At 35.0% G+C, this 17,840-nt stretch overlaps 1 protein-coding gene across 1 annotated transcript in view; it reads left to right on the top strand.

Moving 5' to 3' along the window:
• The window catches only part of LOC129230032 (homeodomain-interacting protein kinase 2-like), a 166,797-nt gene that overhangs the window by 53,890 nt on the left and 95,067 nt on the right, over positions 1 to 17,840 (top strand). Inside the window, 1 exon segment of the mRNA XM_054864415.1 lies at positions 14,281 to 14,361. The gene's annotated coding sequence lies outside the window, so the exon portion shown is untranslated.

Genomic DNA, 17,840 nt, shown 5'->3' on the forward strand with positions numbered 1-17,840 from the left:
AGTGTGAAAAATAAAGCTCCATTTCGCTAGGGCCCCAAATTGGAAAAATACGCAGCCGATTTTCTAGAAAAGCAGGTGTTACGCCGATAGGTAATGGTTTTCGAAGTCACCGGAGCTTAGCGTTCTTTTTGCAGTGTGTATAGAGGAGTTGGGGGGGGGGGGCATCTAGTGAAAGTGTGATTTTCTTCTTTATCATTACGCAGCGTGTACTTCTCCGTAGAAGTGTCAAATGGAAGCCATTGGAAATCTCGTGGATGTTCAGTGCAATTTTTATTTCTGTAAGACACCTGGCTTGTTTTTGGGATTTTTGTGTTCTAAGTTTTTATTTTTTTTTAGACTGAAATACAGTCAACGTTGGTTTTATTTTTTCGTTTTGTCGATAAATAAAAGATTGAAACGCAATCTTACTAATATTATATATGCGAAAGTTTGTCTGTATGGATGTATGTATGGATGTATGGATGTATGTATGGATGTTTGTTACTCTTTCACGCAAAAACTACTGAACGGATTTTGATGAAACTTTACAATAATATAGCTTATGCATCAGAATAACACATAGGGTAGTTTTCGTCCCGTTAAGGGGGGCAAACCCCCTAAGGGGGGCAATAAAACACAATTTTTGTATCAATTCTCTAATATTGGGATGAAAAAATACTTGCACATATTAACATTATATGTCCATCGAAAGCTCTGATTTTTCTGCTGAAGATGGCACCTGTTCGAAATTTCTAAGTAGAATAAAAAACGAGTTATGAGCTTTTTAGATCCATGTTCGAAGGCTTTCCTCAACTCAATACAGTATTTAGTGTATCATCTCAACTCCCTGTCGATAGCGACAATTGTTGTATTGTTGACTTTCTTTGCTTTTCGTGATTGTTCAAGGCTTTTCTCAAGTCAAATCTTGAAGAAAGATTTTTGCACAAGATTGGCAAATAATACATGATTTGGTTGATGATTTTCCATTTAAACGGAACTTTAATGTAATTAATGGTTTTTATTATTATTTATGCTGATTGAACACTTACTCATTATCCAAACAACAAGCAGATCGCCAAAATTTTTGCAGAAAGATTTCCGTAGCTGATGCATTTGGCAGTTTTTTCAACGTTGCTGTTTTTGAAGCCGAAGACTACGTCATAATGTTTCTCAGCTTTCACCATGTAAACAAAATATCGCCAATCAAAGAATTTTCAAAAGACTTTTTTTACTGTGTTAAATAATCCAGCAACTAAATTAGGCAAATCCATAAACAGCACAAAAACTTCCATTAATTTTCCTTTTTGCACAATTTCAAACAATCACCAAATTTTATTACTTATTTTGGTAACATTTCAGATGAAACTGTTTAGCGCCATTTTATGGTGACCAAAAATATCTCAGCATCTGGCGACGATATCTCTGTAACGAAAATTAATATCATATCGTTTTACAAAGTAAGGAAAGAATGGGGGAGCATCATCGAAGGTACCTCGAAACGACTTTCGCAAATTCGGTAAAATCGCACCAAGAGCCACAATGATTGAAATTTCCCGAAATAACTAAAGCAAGTATAAGGGGATTACGAGCGCAGCTACTTTTTTTTTTAATCACTTCGTACTTCATTAGCCATACAGAGAAGGTTTTAGACTCCATGTTAAAAAAAAAAAAGTATCAACAGATTAATCTTTTTAAACATGTGAAGATTAATTTCATGTTTTTTAAATTTGTATATGCTTAAATATAGTGCTTTCGTTTCTAAATCAATACTACTTTGTTCTTTATACTTATTGCTATTTTAGTTTTATGGGTAAGGAAGAAATTCGATTTTTAATCACGTCAAAAAGATGTGTTTTAAATTCTTTCACTTAAAACAGAAAACAAAAGCAAGTAACGATTTTTTCTAATAATTATTACTGACCCAGGCAACGCCGGGTATTTTTGCTAGTGATATTATAAAAGAGCAAAGCATTGATGTCACACTTTTTTTCAACTGATTTCACCCCCATCCCAAATCCTACCTTCTGTTATAAAGCGTCACACTTCGCATTACCCCCCCCCTCCCTTTGTCAGTTGTCACATGTTACGCTGTTTTTCATCACTATATTGTTGTAAATAATGATGTCGTCCTTTTTGTTACCTCTCCCTCCCCTCGAAGCGTGACATCATTGGACAGCCCCAAGAAAGTGATAAGATCCATTTTTGGAAAAAAGGTACACGACCTTTGTAGCAAAAATCAAAATGCACAAAAAAAAAAAAAAAAAAAATCTTCGTGGTAAGCTTGAGCTTAAAGTAACACCTTGTAGCCAGAATTAAGGCTGAACTAATAAGCAGGGTGTGCACGGGGGGGGGGGTACACCTGTTGGCCCGGGCCCGAAGGGGGCCTCAGATTTTTAAAATGAGGGGTGCAATATATGTAGAGGCGTAGGGGTAAACAATATGGAGGGGAGAGGGGTGTAAAAGTCATCTGTGAAGGGCCCCAAAATTTCTGTGCACGCCCCTGCTAATAAGTGAATACCAAACAGCTCGTTACAGTATCTTGAGACGACAGATTCAGACTTGTTTAAGATCATAAGTCTGAAATAGCCGTAACAAAGCTAGAGGAAATAAACCCTCTCATAAATGCCAAGATTACCTTAATACTGGTAGCTGAATCACACTGGTAGTTAGCTTGTAAATCTTTGTGTTGTATGAATGAAACATTTCGCCTGAAAGCAAAGAGTTATTTGACGTAAGCTGAATAGCAAGAAAAGAGTCCAACTGGTGGCTCAGCGGTAACGCACCGGACTGGGAACCAGAAAGTATCGGTTCTGATCTCTGGTGTTGTCTTTCCCCTTTGGAGATGAAGAAGCGGCAGAGGCGCCCCGAACTTAAATTTTTGGGAAGGCGCAAAGTCTCCATTTGCCGATGGAACTCCAAAATTTCGCTGAATGATGATAATTTTGCCGAATGGAACTCTAAATTTCAGCGAATGATGATAATTTTGCCGAATGGAGCTCCAAATTTTGCCAGATGATGATAATTTTTGCCGAATAATTCTAAATTTTGTTGAATCGTCAGACAAAATTTGTCGAATAAGGACATTTTGGTAGGTCACAGTGACCTCCCAGAGAAGCGGGGTGATTGTTATGACACGTTGTTCTTCACCCATCGAATTGAATAAAAGTTTTGCATGTCTTGTCTTATTATTCAATGTACAGGTGTGGGACGTTTACCCTCAAAATAGGCTTCTGGTAGGCTGCTCTCCCGCAGTATTTTTTCCACTGAAAAAAGCACGATGTAAACTTGGTGTGACGCAGCATAATCCGTTGAGGCTCTTAAAAGACATTAAGTATCTTTCGGCTTTATATGTCTTAAAAACCAACAATTGTTGAACAAGTGGTCGAACGACATCAAACCACTATTCAAGTTGTAATTAAAAGCGGAGAGGGAATGGTGAAATAGGGGGGGGGGGGGGTAACACGGATTTGGGTGGAGTGATCAATGGGTACCCAACCCACGGTCGTAGAACAATAAATGAAAAATGTATAAAAACACCACTAAGCGTAAACACTTTCTCTGATATTGGAGAAGGTCATGAGTACTTAGTTCGAAGCTAATAATTATTTCTTTGGGACCCGGGACCATTTCTTAAGAAATGGTATAATCAAAACATTTCTGCTGCGGGGTGGAGGAAGGTTTCATTTGTGTTTTGATACAACTATACAGAATGTAGAAAGAGGAGACATCGAAGACTAGAGCAGGATATTTTTTTTTTATTGTTTCCCCCATCTTTTTATACAGTCACAGTTGTGCACGAAACATACCTTCATTCAGGCGCGGATCCATGCTACGAGTCCGTTCGTTTTTTTAGACATCTCGCACGTGTCTGCGTTTATGGGACTTATATTTCGAAAAAAACTGCCCCCACCCTTATTTGTGCCTGAAAATTGCACTTACCCCACCCCCTTTTGAAAATGACCCCTTTAAAACTAGAAACTGGATCCGCTCTTGTTTTCGTTCTATATTGTTTAGCCAAGAAATATATTGCATAAATATTATGTTTTGCTAGGGCTCGCCCTAGGAATGTCAAATTGCTAGCCAAAAATTAGCCAACTTTTTCGAGTCTTAGCCAAATTTCAAAAGTCTTAGCCAAATACTTAATTTTAATAAATTTTAATTGTAAATTGTGTGTGTGTGTGTGTTTTTTTTAGAAAACGAAGTTGTAACTTTAAAAATATACAATGTAAGCTCTTATATTTTTAACGGGCAGTGTACAATTAAGTTTAACAAGCATTTAATGACAATGCAAACGACATTGAGTTCCCAATTTGGGGTTATTTTTTTCTTGCAGAATTTCTAATAGTTTTGAGGACCGAAAAGAAAACTTTTTTTTTTGGTGGATTTTATTCATTTATTTTTTTTTTTTTTTGGAAATTTCTGAGAATTTTTGACTTGTTGGCGAATGTTTAGCGCGGGTCCTGTGTTATGGTTAAAATATTTATTAAGTTTACCGTTTTCAATAAAGCCCAAAAACCCAAGAATTTCAAGCAAAATCCCAACATTTTGGTGTAAAACCCCTGCTCTGACATTATTGCTTGTATCTTTTTATATTAACATACTAGGATTGGTAACTTCATGATGCTGTTATGACGCAATATCTTTAATTATTGGTGCCATGCGTACTACAATTACTCCACTAGCGGACTTGCTTGTTCTTATATGATTGAGAAACGATTGATTTCGTTGATAAAATCGATCTACCATTACAATCAATTCAAACATGTTTTCGGGTTTGTTAACTTAAAATTCTTAGTAGAAACTCTCTCTCGACATTTATCTGATGTGAATTCCTGTTTTTTCCCCGAAAAAATCTGCTCATACATCGTAATATCTAATCTTACTTTCTCTCTTCTTCTCTAAAGAAAGTCCATTTTCTTACTTGAAGTACTTCTGAGGAGATAAGTTTGCTTTCGATGCCCCGAGGAACCTTCTTTGATAAGAAAAATCGTCAATTTATTTTCTTTTTATGTCCTAAGAAAAATATCTTAGGACATTAAAACACAGACCTTCAATCATATTTCTTTTATGTGCGCAATTCCTGCAGACATGCTTTCGAGTATCTTCGTTATGTTTAAGTGCTGTTGAAATACGTGCTGCAGCGGAAATTCATCATCAACGATTTATTTTTAATTATATCGAAGTTTTTGACTATTTACAAGGCCATTGACTCGTCGATAATTAAATGCTGGGTCGTGGCCATAAATTATTCAACCTGATGCTGCTTGGCGCTGTTTTCAGTTTCAAAAAGCAGCTTTGAAAGCACAAAATAGCAAAACTAAGTTTCATACACGAGCGTCGAGGTTACAGGCACTTTTTGTGCGCACAAAACACTAGTATGGCAGGGGTACCACACGACGGGGGTAGAGGGTTGGGGGGGGGGGGGGAAACGCTCATTGCGCAGTTTTGATCCTATTTTTTTTGGGGGGGGGGGGTGTCTTTCTTGAGGAAGGTTCCAGGTTGTACTTGAGAGTGGTGCGCCATCGTCTTGTGTGTGTGTGGGGGGGGGGGGAGCACCACTGCGTATTTACTTCCACAGCTCCTTTATGCCTTTGACACTTTCTGTTTCATATTTTGCAGACTTACTTTTCATTTTTATCTGGTATTCTCAACTTCTGGTTCGTGGAAAACTTTGCTCGTTTCTAGGACAGTTTTGTTTATACGCGTTGAGAAAAGGTTTCCTTGATATTTAAATAATAATAATATTATAAATACAAGAACAGTACTAAAATAAGGTTTCATCATCGTAACTGACAGCCCAGTTATGGGCCAATGAAGAGCTTTCCATTTGACTTCTGATTAATCTTTGATTTCCAGTTTCGTTGGCGAGAAAATCCGATTCTACCGAATTAGTCCATCTCAACCGCGATCTTCCCCACGCCTTAGTAGTTCTAGTTGGTCTAAAAAGCAGTGCAGTCGAACTCGCTTGTTAGGAGCCATCTTTAAACGAGAGCTCGAATAGCGAGGCAATCAAAAATATTTGATTGGTGCTATGTGAAGTCTATGGATACATTACTCGCTTTTAACGAGGAAAACCCCCTTGAAACGAGGAATATTTTTCAAGTCAATGATTTTTTTTTTTAAAAATCACTTGATCCAAATCAATTGCATTCAATGATTTTTCAAAGATTAAAAAAATCAAGTCAATATTTTTTTTAAAAAATCACTTGCTTTAAATCAAAATTTTTAACAAGCTGATTTAAATCGACGAACCCTGGTTTAAATTAAAAAAAAAAAAAGTGTCTACAGTCTGTTGTTAAGCCGAGGAAAAAAAAGCGCTTGAGAATGTTGAAACAAAACCTTATTTACAGACGGTCATTTGCCGCAAAGACCTAAAGCGCTATTGTATTAATAGAACGTCTACTGTTCCTTTTTTTTCCTCCCTATTTACGCTTGTGTTGCAATAAAGCTGTTTATTTGTAAGTTGCTTTAAGGACCGTTGTCATGACGCACACGTTCTATGTCATTAAAGGATTTATTTCCGTTCCGCAGTTGGTTTGAAATTTTTGTTAGCGACTTGTCCGCAGTTTTGAAAGTTGTATTTTTAAATTGCAGAACTGTAAAAAACAAGGATTTGTTTAATCTGGTCAAGCATTAATTTTCAGAAAACATTTTTGAAAAAGTTATTTTCTTGTATTTCTGAGTGGGTAGTCAGTTTCATTAAATAGCCTTTCAGAGAAATGTCAAAATACGTATTTTTTTCCGGAAGGGAAATGAAAATACCTCCGCTCATGCAAAAAATTAGACGCTAAAAATGTTTTGCTTTGGCTTTGTTAAAAAAAAAAAAAAAAAAAAGAACAAAAAAACCTACAGATGCTAAAAAAATGTTTTATGTGCGCTCATTAAAAAATAAGTATTTCAAGAATGTTTATTTATTATCTCGCTTATTGTTTTTTTATTCTTTCGAAAACATTTTAAGAAGCAACAACTCAGATTAATAATGAATGGAATTGGAATAATGTATACGAAGTTAATAGGTGGTAAAACATTGGTGATATTAATGGAAGATGAACGATAATGCGCCAATTAATTGAAAAAAGTGCAAAATTGCATTACTGTCTCCCAATTTTGCCGAATAAGGAATTTTTTCAAAGGTTGCAGTAATCTCCCATCGGGGCGATCAAATTATTTATACAGGGTGTTTCAGCCAGGGGCGTGCATAGGGGGGAGAAGGGACACCTGTTAGCCCGGGCCGAGCCTGAAAGGAGCTCGACATTTTTAAAATAAGCGGTATAATATATGTAGGGACGTAGGGGTAAACAATTTGGAGGGGGTCCATAAAAGTTATTTGTGACGGGTACCTAAATTTCTGTGCACGCCCCTGGTCTCGGTTTTTTGTGTCAGAACTCCTAAGAGGGGTAGGATGCATCCTGACGACTCGAAAGTAGTAGCAATGCGGGATCGGAAATGTTTTCTCGACTTATTTGGAGTTCTTTGTGCCGAAGATGGAGATGTGCATTGTAGCCGGTTTAAAAAATTTCGAACCCTTTTTTTTGGACTCATGTAGGGGGATGTGGGGCGAAGTGAAATGGTTAGGATGACTGATTTTTTTCAAAATGAACAAATTGGATATCGGTTTTAAAAAAGTGGAAAATTTTCACTTTTTTTTCATGTGACAAAGTGAAAAATAAAATATTTTTCTAATGAAAAACTTTCTATTCGATTATAAAACATGTTTTTTAATAAAAGAATTAGTAAACAAAAGGTCGAGTGAATTAATGAATAATAAAATGAATAAATCAATTAACATACTATGAAGAAAAATAAATGAGCGAGTAAAAGAATGAATGAATGAGAAAATAAGTGAATGAGAGAATAAATAAGTGAATTACTAAATGAAGGAATGTAAATGAATTAATTAATAAATGAAAACGTAAGTGATTTATGTTAAATGATTGAGTGAGTAAATGAAACAAATTATTTCACTTTGCCTCGTATGTACTTGACTAGTTGTATAATTTATTTAAAATACAAAGAAGCTTAATATTAATGAAACTAATACTGCATTGTATATCAGGAGGTCTCAGTTAATATTAAAAATGTAAATAACAATTACTTTATCATTTTATAGTAAGAAAAGTAATTTGTGACTTACAAAAAAACATTACAATATGAGTATCATTTTTTTTTTAATTGCCTGTATCACCAAATGCTTTAATCTCCGGCGGTATTTTTTTCCTGACTGGAATAGACTACATATGGTACTTCATAGTTAAAATAATACCAGATAGTTAGAGCTAAAAGCAGAGAAAATATTTCACCTTTTCACTTTGCCCCGCTATTTAACTTTGCCCCATGTTCCCCTACCATTTACTTTTTCCATGTATTAATAAAAACATTTTTCACTGGCGGTCTCTATTCTTTATGGTACATCACCCGCTTCAGAAAAACATTTCCGACCCCTCACTGCTATATGATTTCGAGCCGTCAGCATGCACCCTATTCCTTTTATTAGTAGTTTTTGAAACGTTTAACTGAGACAACATGACGGGGGGTCGGGTTATGTACTTGTACATACATAGTGTCCGAATTAAATGCATAGAATTTGAACTGAACGATGCCTACAAATTTGGTACATTTGATTCGGACACTCCGTATTTTTCAAAGTGGTTTAATGTTAAATTTAAACAAATAACAAGATTTCGCGGCTAAAACCAAGTTTTTGAAATAAGTCCGGATTTTTTTTCTGATCCGGATTTTACTTCTGAGAAATTTATAAATATCCTATTGTTTTGGGTAGTTAAGCTTTATTTTCGGATTTCTTTAATGATTTTTTTTTTTTTTGTGTAAGAAGATTGCTATAGTATGAATAAATTTTTCATTAAAATTTTCATCATCTTTATTGGAAGAACGAATTCGCCGCAAATTTTACGGAACAGTAATTACTATTATTACATAGAACGGGAAATCGACAAAGAGGAAATGAAACGTTAATTAAACCCCGTGGAATTTGAAAGGACGGATATTGGAATTTTATTCAAAACTTTTCATATTGTTATTGTGACCAAAATCTTTTTAATAAGAAAAATATTGGGACGTGGATATTGTATTAATTTTTCGACGCTCTTTTTCATTCGATCGTGCGGTTATGAAGAAATACTGACTTCACTTCTTTTCCTTTTTTTCATCGCTCACCTTTTTAATTAATCTTTTGTAAATCTCACTTTTTTTTGGGGAGGAAGGAATGAGGATGTCTTCTGTTTTTTTGTGGATAAGTTAGCGTTGATCAATATCCTGTATTTAGTTTGTAATTTATGTGCTCCGTAGAGCGTTCTTTTGGAGTTTATTTATAATTCTTCATTCCAATTCGCTGTAATAATGATTCTTTTTACGCACTATTAATTAATTAATAATGTTTGTTTTGCAATGATTGCATTGATGGGCGATTCTCAAAAAAATGTCCCGTGCGTAACGCTTAGTTTTTTTATTTTTTCCAACTAACCAAAGCCTTCAAAAAAATAATGATGTTGGGGGAAAAAAACATGCTTTAATATACTATCAAAGCATAATTCAGTAAAACCCCTCCTAACGGACACCTCTCAAAGGCGGACACCCCTCTTATGCGGACAATTTTTAATTCCCCAGTTCCAATGCAAATAACATTATTATTAAACCCCTGTCCTGCGCACACTTCTCTATTGCGGACAAAAAAAAAAAAAAAAAAAAAAAAAAAAAAAAAAAAAATCGTCTCGTTAGTGTCCGCTTTAGAGGGATTTTATTGTCGTTAATCCCATATTTAATTAATAGTTACTTGAATAAAATAAAGAACTTATCGTTACGCACGGCATTTTTTTCGAGAATCGCCTGATATATAATTCTTTTCTCTGCATCAATGAATTTTCTTTCATAACTTCAATTTCTAAAATTGTGATGATGAAACCTTACCAAAGGAAGATAAAACGTGGTATTTATCGAAAGAGAATAACGTCCAACTTTAGATAAAAGTTCTTAGCACAAGGCTACTTCATTAAAATAGCAGCAAAAAATTCGTAGTTAAATCAATTTTAGTAGAATGGGGGAGGGCGGCGAGTTAGTCATAAAACGTCAGAATTTTTTCCCGGGAGAGGAGTTTTTCATAAAAACAATACATGTAAACAAAATAAAAAAATAAAATAAGTAAATGAGAACAAAAAGTAAAACAAAAATAAATAAATAAATGAAATAAAATAAATAAATAAATAAATAAATAAAATAAGTAAATAAGAACGAAAAATAAAACAAAATAAATAAATAAAATAAAAATTAATAAATAAAATTAATTAATTAATTAAAGGAACAAGGGTTCTTTGGCGTTTAGCCCCTAAACTCAACTCGGAGTTTCCCTGCAAATATATATATATATATATATATATATATATATATATATATATATATATATATATATAAGTATGTTTTTTCCCCATAGCTGACGGCAATCGGGAGGGGGGGGGGGGTCACAAATTAGAGACTTGACGCCCGCTACTCTTCGGACTCAAGCTTTGTGTCTTTAAGACTCGTAAGGGATAGTCTGGGGCTGATAGCCTGAAAATATTTGGAGTGATACCGTTCGAGTTCCTCCTCACTTTAATATGAAAGCCAGTCGTAACTTTTATTCCTGGTTTCGACGTTCTGCCGTATTGGCAGTTCTCGGGGAAAACTCTGATAAATTTCTCACGATCGTAAACATCTTTGGTCACGTCCCCGACCGGACCGTGAATCGATTTCCAAACATTCTTCCTTCGCGTTTTCTCGCCGGGACACACTTTTGTGAATTCTGTCCGTCTTTCTGCGAAAAGCAATCGTTGCTGCGAAGGTCTAGCCTTGGCTCAACTAGCCCTTTTTTTCCCAAGGCTCCAGTGTCGATCGGTCACGGTTCGAAAGGACGGCCGAGAGAGAGAAAAAGAAATCGAGGATGTCTGGCAGGCGAAAGTGGTCGAGGGCCCATTCGAATCGCATCATCGCTTCCAGGGGCCAGAGGTCGATTCGGCGCCCCTCCCCCGCGCGCCCGGTGGGCTTTGCCTCCCTCCATTTTCGAGTATATGCGCTGCGTGAGCGAGATATTACGGCCCTGATTGTACGAGACGGATTTGAGATAATCGGACTTCTTCCGAGAAAGGAGAGTGACTTTTAAAGAACGATGACGCTCCCTGGTGGATGATGCGTTAGGGAGAGGGGGTGTGAGTGTGTAGGATGTGAAACACATTGGAGTAATGAAGTTTGAGTTATGGAGTAACCTGGTCTTAAGGATGTTAATAGACTAGTATAGTGTTTTTTTTTTTTTAGTGGGTCACCTAATACTTAGTTACCTTCCCCTCTTATAAAGTTAAATTCACCTCTCCCACAATACTTCTCTCAATCCTGAAATCGTATTCACCACTCCTAAAGTGATACTTTCCTCTCCTAAAGTCATTCTCAACTCTCCCAATCCTCAATTCTCCATGTCCTAAAATTGTGATCTCTTCTCCCGCTCTCCAAGTCTTATCTCCTCCAATGTCATTCTCAACTTTCCCAATCCCCAGTTCTCCAAGTCCTAAAATCATGATCTCTTCTCCCGATTCCAGTCTTTCTTTTCTCTCCCAATGTCATTCTCAATTCTAACAATCCTCAATTCTCCAAGTCCGAAAAATATGATCTCGTCTCCTGATCCCAAAATCATACTCGTCCCTCCTAAAATCTGATTCTCTTCCTTCCTAAAATCATCTTCAACCCTCCCAATCCTCAGTTCTCCAAGTCATATTCATTTCTCTTAGAGTCCCTTCATTGTATAGGGACTCTAATCTTTATCAGTGTCGTTCTCACCTCCCCTAAGGGCATTCTCAACTTTCCTAATCCTCAATGGGGTCGTTTCCAAAATTTCAAAAGTATTTTTTTCTGAAAGAGCATGCTTAAAAACATAGGATCTGACCATTTTTCAAATAATTTGTTTCAGTTTAATAGTTTTAAAAAATTATGTAAATCGGTGAGCTTTCATTGTTTATATTTCTTGTTGATGACATCACAACTGATGAAATGCCATTCTGTGTTGCCACTTACAGAGCTAAATATTTAATTCGCATCTTTACTCACGTGTATTGGCAACGATATGGTTGATAGCAAGCGTAGAATGCAATTTTAATTCGCTGCTTGATTATCATAACGTGGAAATGTAGTAGAAAGATGCGCCAAAAGGCATCTTTTGTGACGTCATAAAAACCACGCCTTGTTTGAAAAATCGGACATTAAAAAAAATTAATTAAAGAAAAAAACTGTTGGGAAAATGAAAGTATTTTCTGGGCCCATGTTATTTTTTTTGCTCATTCTATCCATTTCAATGACTAAAAGTAGTACTTTTGACTGAAGGAAATCACCTCATTCTCTAAGTCCTAAAATCACGATCCCTTCTCCCTATCTCTAAGTCGTATTCATTAAAGCCCTAGATCGTAGCTCAAGTAGCGACACGTCCGCCATCTTGGGGCCAAACGATGCTTTTTTCTATGTCTGTTACGATGAAGTAGCATGTTTTGCTTCTTGAATGTGGTGTTTCTTGATTGTGAATTAACATGGAGTTAATAAGAAACCACAATTAAGAAGCAAAACACGCTACTTCACCATAGCAGACATAGAAGAAAGCCTTTAATTTTCATCTCTCCCAATGTCCCCAATCCACCCCAGAACGAGAGACCCCAAGATGAGATCACAACCTTCTCGAATGAACTCCACTCCCATATAAATTTCAAGGGCTCAGTCTTACGCCATACCCCCCCCCCCCCCCCACCCTCTTGTTTATTCTTGGTATCTATAAGAATTAGAGCAGGATTTTATTGAGAAATAAAAACTAATTTTTTACTGAATTATTTAGATTTGAATAATTACTGATTTTGTAATCCGACGTCAAATGAATTAGAAATATAATTTCATGCAACCATGTTTTCATACTGAAATACCGAGATTTTCTTAGAAATCAAGCATGTTAGAAAACCTTCAACATCAATTTTTTGCCTCACGCTACTAAATTTGATTCCAGGTAAAGTCACGAAACATTCTGTCCATTATCCTCTTCTTGCCTATAATTTAACAATCGGTGGATTTTAGTTCTGAAAAAAGGAATTAATTGAGATATTATGCAATTTTTGGCATTTACACGCCAATTTTTCGAGTGTACGTGTTTGTTAAAGAGCTTTTATTATTGAGAGCACTCAACCATGTATCCCAAATCTGGTAATCTTGTGTAGTTTTTTTAAGGCGTGATGGGTTTTCGTTTTTTTTTTCTCTTACTTTTTTTTTTTTTTTCATATTTCGTTAGTTACTTTTGTAGAGTACTTTTTGCAATTATTTGAAGTTAGAAAAATAATTGCTTTCACTCGTACGAAGTTCATGTTATACTTCAAAATGGCATGCAATGTGAAAAGGGCGCTGTAACTTAGCAAAAAAGGGCATTTTTTTTAAAAAAAAAGAGCATTTTTGGATTTAAAATATTTTTACTTTAGCTAAATCTACACTTTGGGTTTCCCCACTCTTTTACAAGTTTACGGGAGGTAAAACGATCTTGCAAGTCACAAAAAATTTGTGCTAACTTGTTGTGCCTTGTTTTCAGCTAATTTTTAATCTTGTACTTTTTCAACTCATTATAATTTTAAACGCCAACTTGAGTTTGAACTAGTAGAATTGAAGAACCTGCAACGTCAGACACTTGTAACGACATAAATGTTTCGTACCATTTTGGAAATATGTCTCTATTTAAAAAATAAAAAAATAATTCCGACAATTGTGTCCGAGTGCTTCGTTTTTTCAATCGCGGTTTTCGTAAAATGTTCGTTTTTACTGCTCCGATTTTTGCAAAAAGCTCGGTTTCGTGATTATGATTCGAGGGGGGGGGGGAGTAGTAATAATAAAAAAGGTAGTTTGCAATTGAAACGTGTTCCGAATTTGATTTTCTCTTGATTTATCTTGGAAAATCTTCGATAAACGCTTTTCAGTTTTTACTTTTTTTCATATACAGTGGACGCCGGTGAATTGAATCTACCGCTTTAATGAATCAAATTGTCAAAAACAACTAAATCCAGCTTTGTTGAATTATCCGCTTAATTGAATCAGCCGCTTTATGGAATCAAAACTGTTTGGAACAAACGGTGATTCGCATAAGTGGCGGCCACTGTACAAGATGTTTGAAGTTTATTTAGACTTGTACCAATCTATTGAAAATTGATTAATTAACTTGAACAATTGTACTATTCTTTACTCAGTGATTTTTGTCTTTCATATTGATATTTTTTTTACTGATTGTACAACTTTGTTTATTTTCAGGGCCCATGTACATTTTCCTGAGGAATATTCTGAATTCGTTCCTGAACTAGCTCGTTTTATTTAAATGTTAGTTTTAATAAGGTAAGCAGCATGTTTTTTCTTGAAGTTGTAATTTAAAACAGTGGTTCTCAACCCACGCATTTCTTTTTGTGTAAGCATTAACAATACGTAGCCTTCACCCCCCTAAAAATCATTTATTAAAAATTGGTTAATTAGTTAAAGTTTGACTGTTTAAAACTTAAAAGTTTAATTGAAGACAAATTAAATCAAAACCAAAAATATTTATTTTAATGAACTTTTTATTCATCAGTTTCACAATAAGGAAGTTCTAAGAAAATAATTATTGAAACGCTTAGCTTGTTTTTCTAAGCTTTGGTTGTACCCCTTTGGTTGTTTCTGATTGTACCTCTTACAGATTTTCACGTACCCAAGAGATACGCATGCTAGCGGTTGAGAACCATTGCTTTAAAAGGTAAAAAATAGCTGGAAATGATTAGAGTTTAAAATTAATATTTTTTTCTAATATCGTTGATGCGTTTCCCTGTGGAACAAATAATGCACAACACTGGAGATTTGTTGAAATTGCTATACATCTTTGTTTTTCATGTACTATTTCCACAAATTGCATTTCGATTACGTTTTCAAAATTAAAGATTTTATTATAATTCGTAAAACACAAAATAACTCTTTTTAAAATTAAGTTATCAAAACTCGGGCACCGAGGGGCACAAATTTGTCAGCAAATAATATCTTTTGTGTACTAAATTGCATGTTCCTAGGTTTTAATAATGTGTTTTAGGAATGCTTGCCGTGGATAAACTAACACACATATTATTGCATTAAGATTATTACATAAGCTACTTTTTAAATGTATTTCTATTTATTATCTGTGTATTTCATGATACATTTTTCGTTTCGTGTTGTGTTGGTCCTTTTTTACTTCCTTTTACAAAAAAGGAAGTATTGTATTCGCGAAAAAATTTTCACTCAAAAATCGCCCTTAATTTCCATTTTGCTCACCCCCAAATGAATGTTGAGTTTTTTTTTCGATTCGACCACATGCGGAAAAGTGCCTAAGAATGTATAGACACGCGAAATATCCATTTTGACCATCACCGAGGTAATTACAACGACTTTTCTCGTGACGTCTGTATGTATGTGCGTATGTGTGTATGTGCGTATGTGCGTATGTGCGTATGTATCTCGCATAACTCAAAAATGGTATGTCCTAGAAAGTTGAAATTTGGTACATAGACTCGTAGTGGGGTCTAGTTGTGCACCTCCCCTTTTGGTTGCTTTCGGATGTTCCTAAGGGGGTCTTTTGCACCTTTTTGGGGGGAAATCATTGTTAATTTCGATGTAAACTCAAGTGGCGTTATAATTTGTCGGACACTTGGCGATATATCGCCAGTCTTTTGGTCGCCAAGTTTTGTCGCCAACTTGGCGACAAATTTGGCGGAGTTTTTTTTTTTTGGTTTCAATTTGGCCATTGTTGGTGATATTTAGAGAATAAATATTGAATCACATTAAAATAGCGAATAATGGGGAAATGACATTAAATTGGAGTAAAAGGAAGTCATGTGATGCACACATCAGCTCGTTTTTTTTTTCAAAATGGCAGAGAAACTTATGTTTGTTTTATGCTTGCTTCATTTTTGTATCATCTGCAAAAAATTATTGCTCAATAAAAACAGTTTTTGTAGTAAATTTCGCCGAAATTATCTCTTTGATTCCAATTCCACAGAAATTGAGCAATATCTATATAAATTTAATGATTTGTATTTTAAAAATTCCGATAGAATTATGTATATGACACATTTTTTTACGTTCCGCTTGTTGAATTTGAAATTTCGCGATTTTTAGCTGGTCTTTTTATTAAAAAAAAATTCTTCGAAACTCGTTTCTGAAGAATCCTCAATCCATTTCGTAGATCAATACTTCATTTTTCGTAACTCTTGTAGCCCTCGGTCATATTCTATTTCTGGGGGAAAGATTGAAAAATTCTCGTTTTACTCGTTCACATTTGAAGCACTGCGAAAATTGGATGTGCTTGCTGGGTTCCATGAACAGGCGTTCATCGTGTAGTTTGGAATTTATTAATTTCGTTTCTGGGTTCGATTATATATGTGTGTATATGTAGTTTTCCAACATTCGTCGAAATTTATAAGATAAGTTTGTTGTCATTGGTTTTAAACTAGTAAGTTTTAAAGTAGTAGTTTTAAGAAACGAAAGTTCAAAAATGTAGTCATCGCATTTTTTTACCCGAGGGTCACTGACCTCATATTAAAATGATTCTTGCGGACTAGGACACATATAAAATTTCAAAATAATGAAAAAAATTCTGACTAATTCGAGAAAGTGTGAAAAAGTGAAGCCAATTACTAACTAAAAATTGGTGTTATCAACAGGGTTGCAAGATTTAAAAACAGTAAATGCGGGACATGCTTCTAGGAGTGAAAGGGGGGGGGGGGGATCTTTTTGAGGTTGAGAGTAATTACTGGATATGGTGTATTTTTAAGGGGTGCTTTCCGGCCTTGAACATCTCTTCATGATAAATCTGAAAAATTCAATCGTAACAAAACCTTAAACCTTGCAAAATGTCGCCAATCAAAGTAAAAAAATCGTTTTCATTGCGATTGACGATACATCAGCGGAGATATATTTCTAACAGTCTATGAGCAAAGAGAGAAAGCAATCTTTCAGTTCCTCGTGGTTCTTCCAAAACAAAAACCAAATTAAAACGAAAATAATTTTTGCGTTTGCTGCCACATGATTTTCTTATTGTTCTTTATTTCACAATTTTTTGTTTTACTTTATTTTTTTCCTTTAAAAAATGTCTCATTTTGTAAAATATGTATTGTTATTAGCTAGAATACGGGACTTAAGCCGTCCTGTATGGAAGTTCCCTGGGACGCGGGACAATTTTACAAAATACGGGACTGTACCTTGAAATCCGGGACGTCTGGCAACCCTTGTTAACAATTACTTGATGCTTTTTTTCTTTAATTGTATCTGTTTTCCAAAAGCCCATTTCTGAGTAATTGGAGGTAGAGAGCGGGTTCGGTCAACTTGTACCAGGGTTACTAGGTGAAAATATATGAAAATAGCCAAATCGTTTCTTGAAATTAGCCGAAAATAACCAACCTGTATGAAAACTGCACCCCTTTTAGACATTCTGGAAAATTTAAATGCGACCACATTAAATATTTATGAGACCTCTCCTGTGTTTCTAATATGAGCAAGATTTATCGAGTCTATATCTTATATTTTCTAAAATAAAGAAAAAAAAATATGTATTCGCATTTACTCTTTCATTATTTTGCTATCTACTTATTTTCTGTTGTGTCTTAAGTTAACTGATTTTGAAATCTCCACATTAAAAAATTGCTGGCATTGCAAAGCAGAACAATGAACTTGTAACTTGTTTTCCGAAGAATTCAAATCATATGAGATATTTGACTTTTGAACATTCCTAAACTAAAGAAACTTACAAATAAATAAAAATATGGAAACGGAAGATCAAGAGGGAAATGAACTGTAAAGCGTTGCTTTTGGGAGAT

Source organism: Uloborus diversus, chromosome 9 (assembly GCF_026930045.1).
Source record: "Uloborus diversus isolate 005 chromosome 9, Udiv.v.3.1, whole genome shotgun sequence".
In the NCBI taxonomy this organism is placed as follows: domain Eukaryota; kingdom Metazoa; phylum Arthropoda; class Arachnida; order Araneae; family Uloboridae; genus Uloborus; species Uloborus diversus.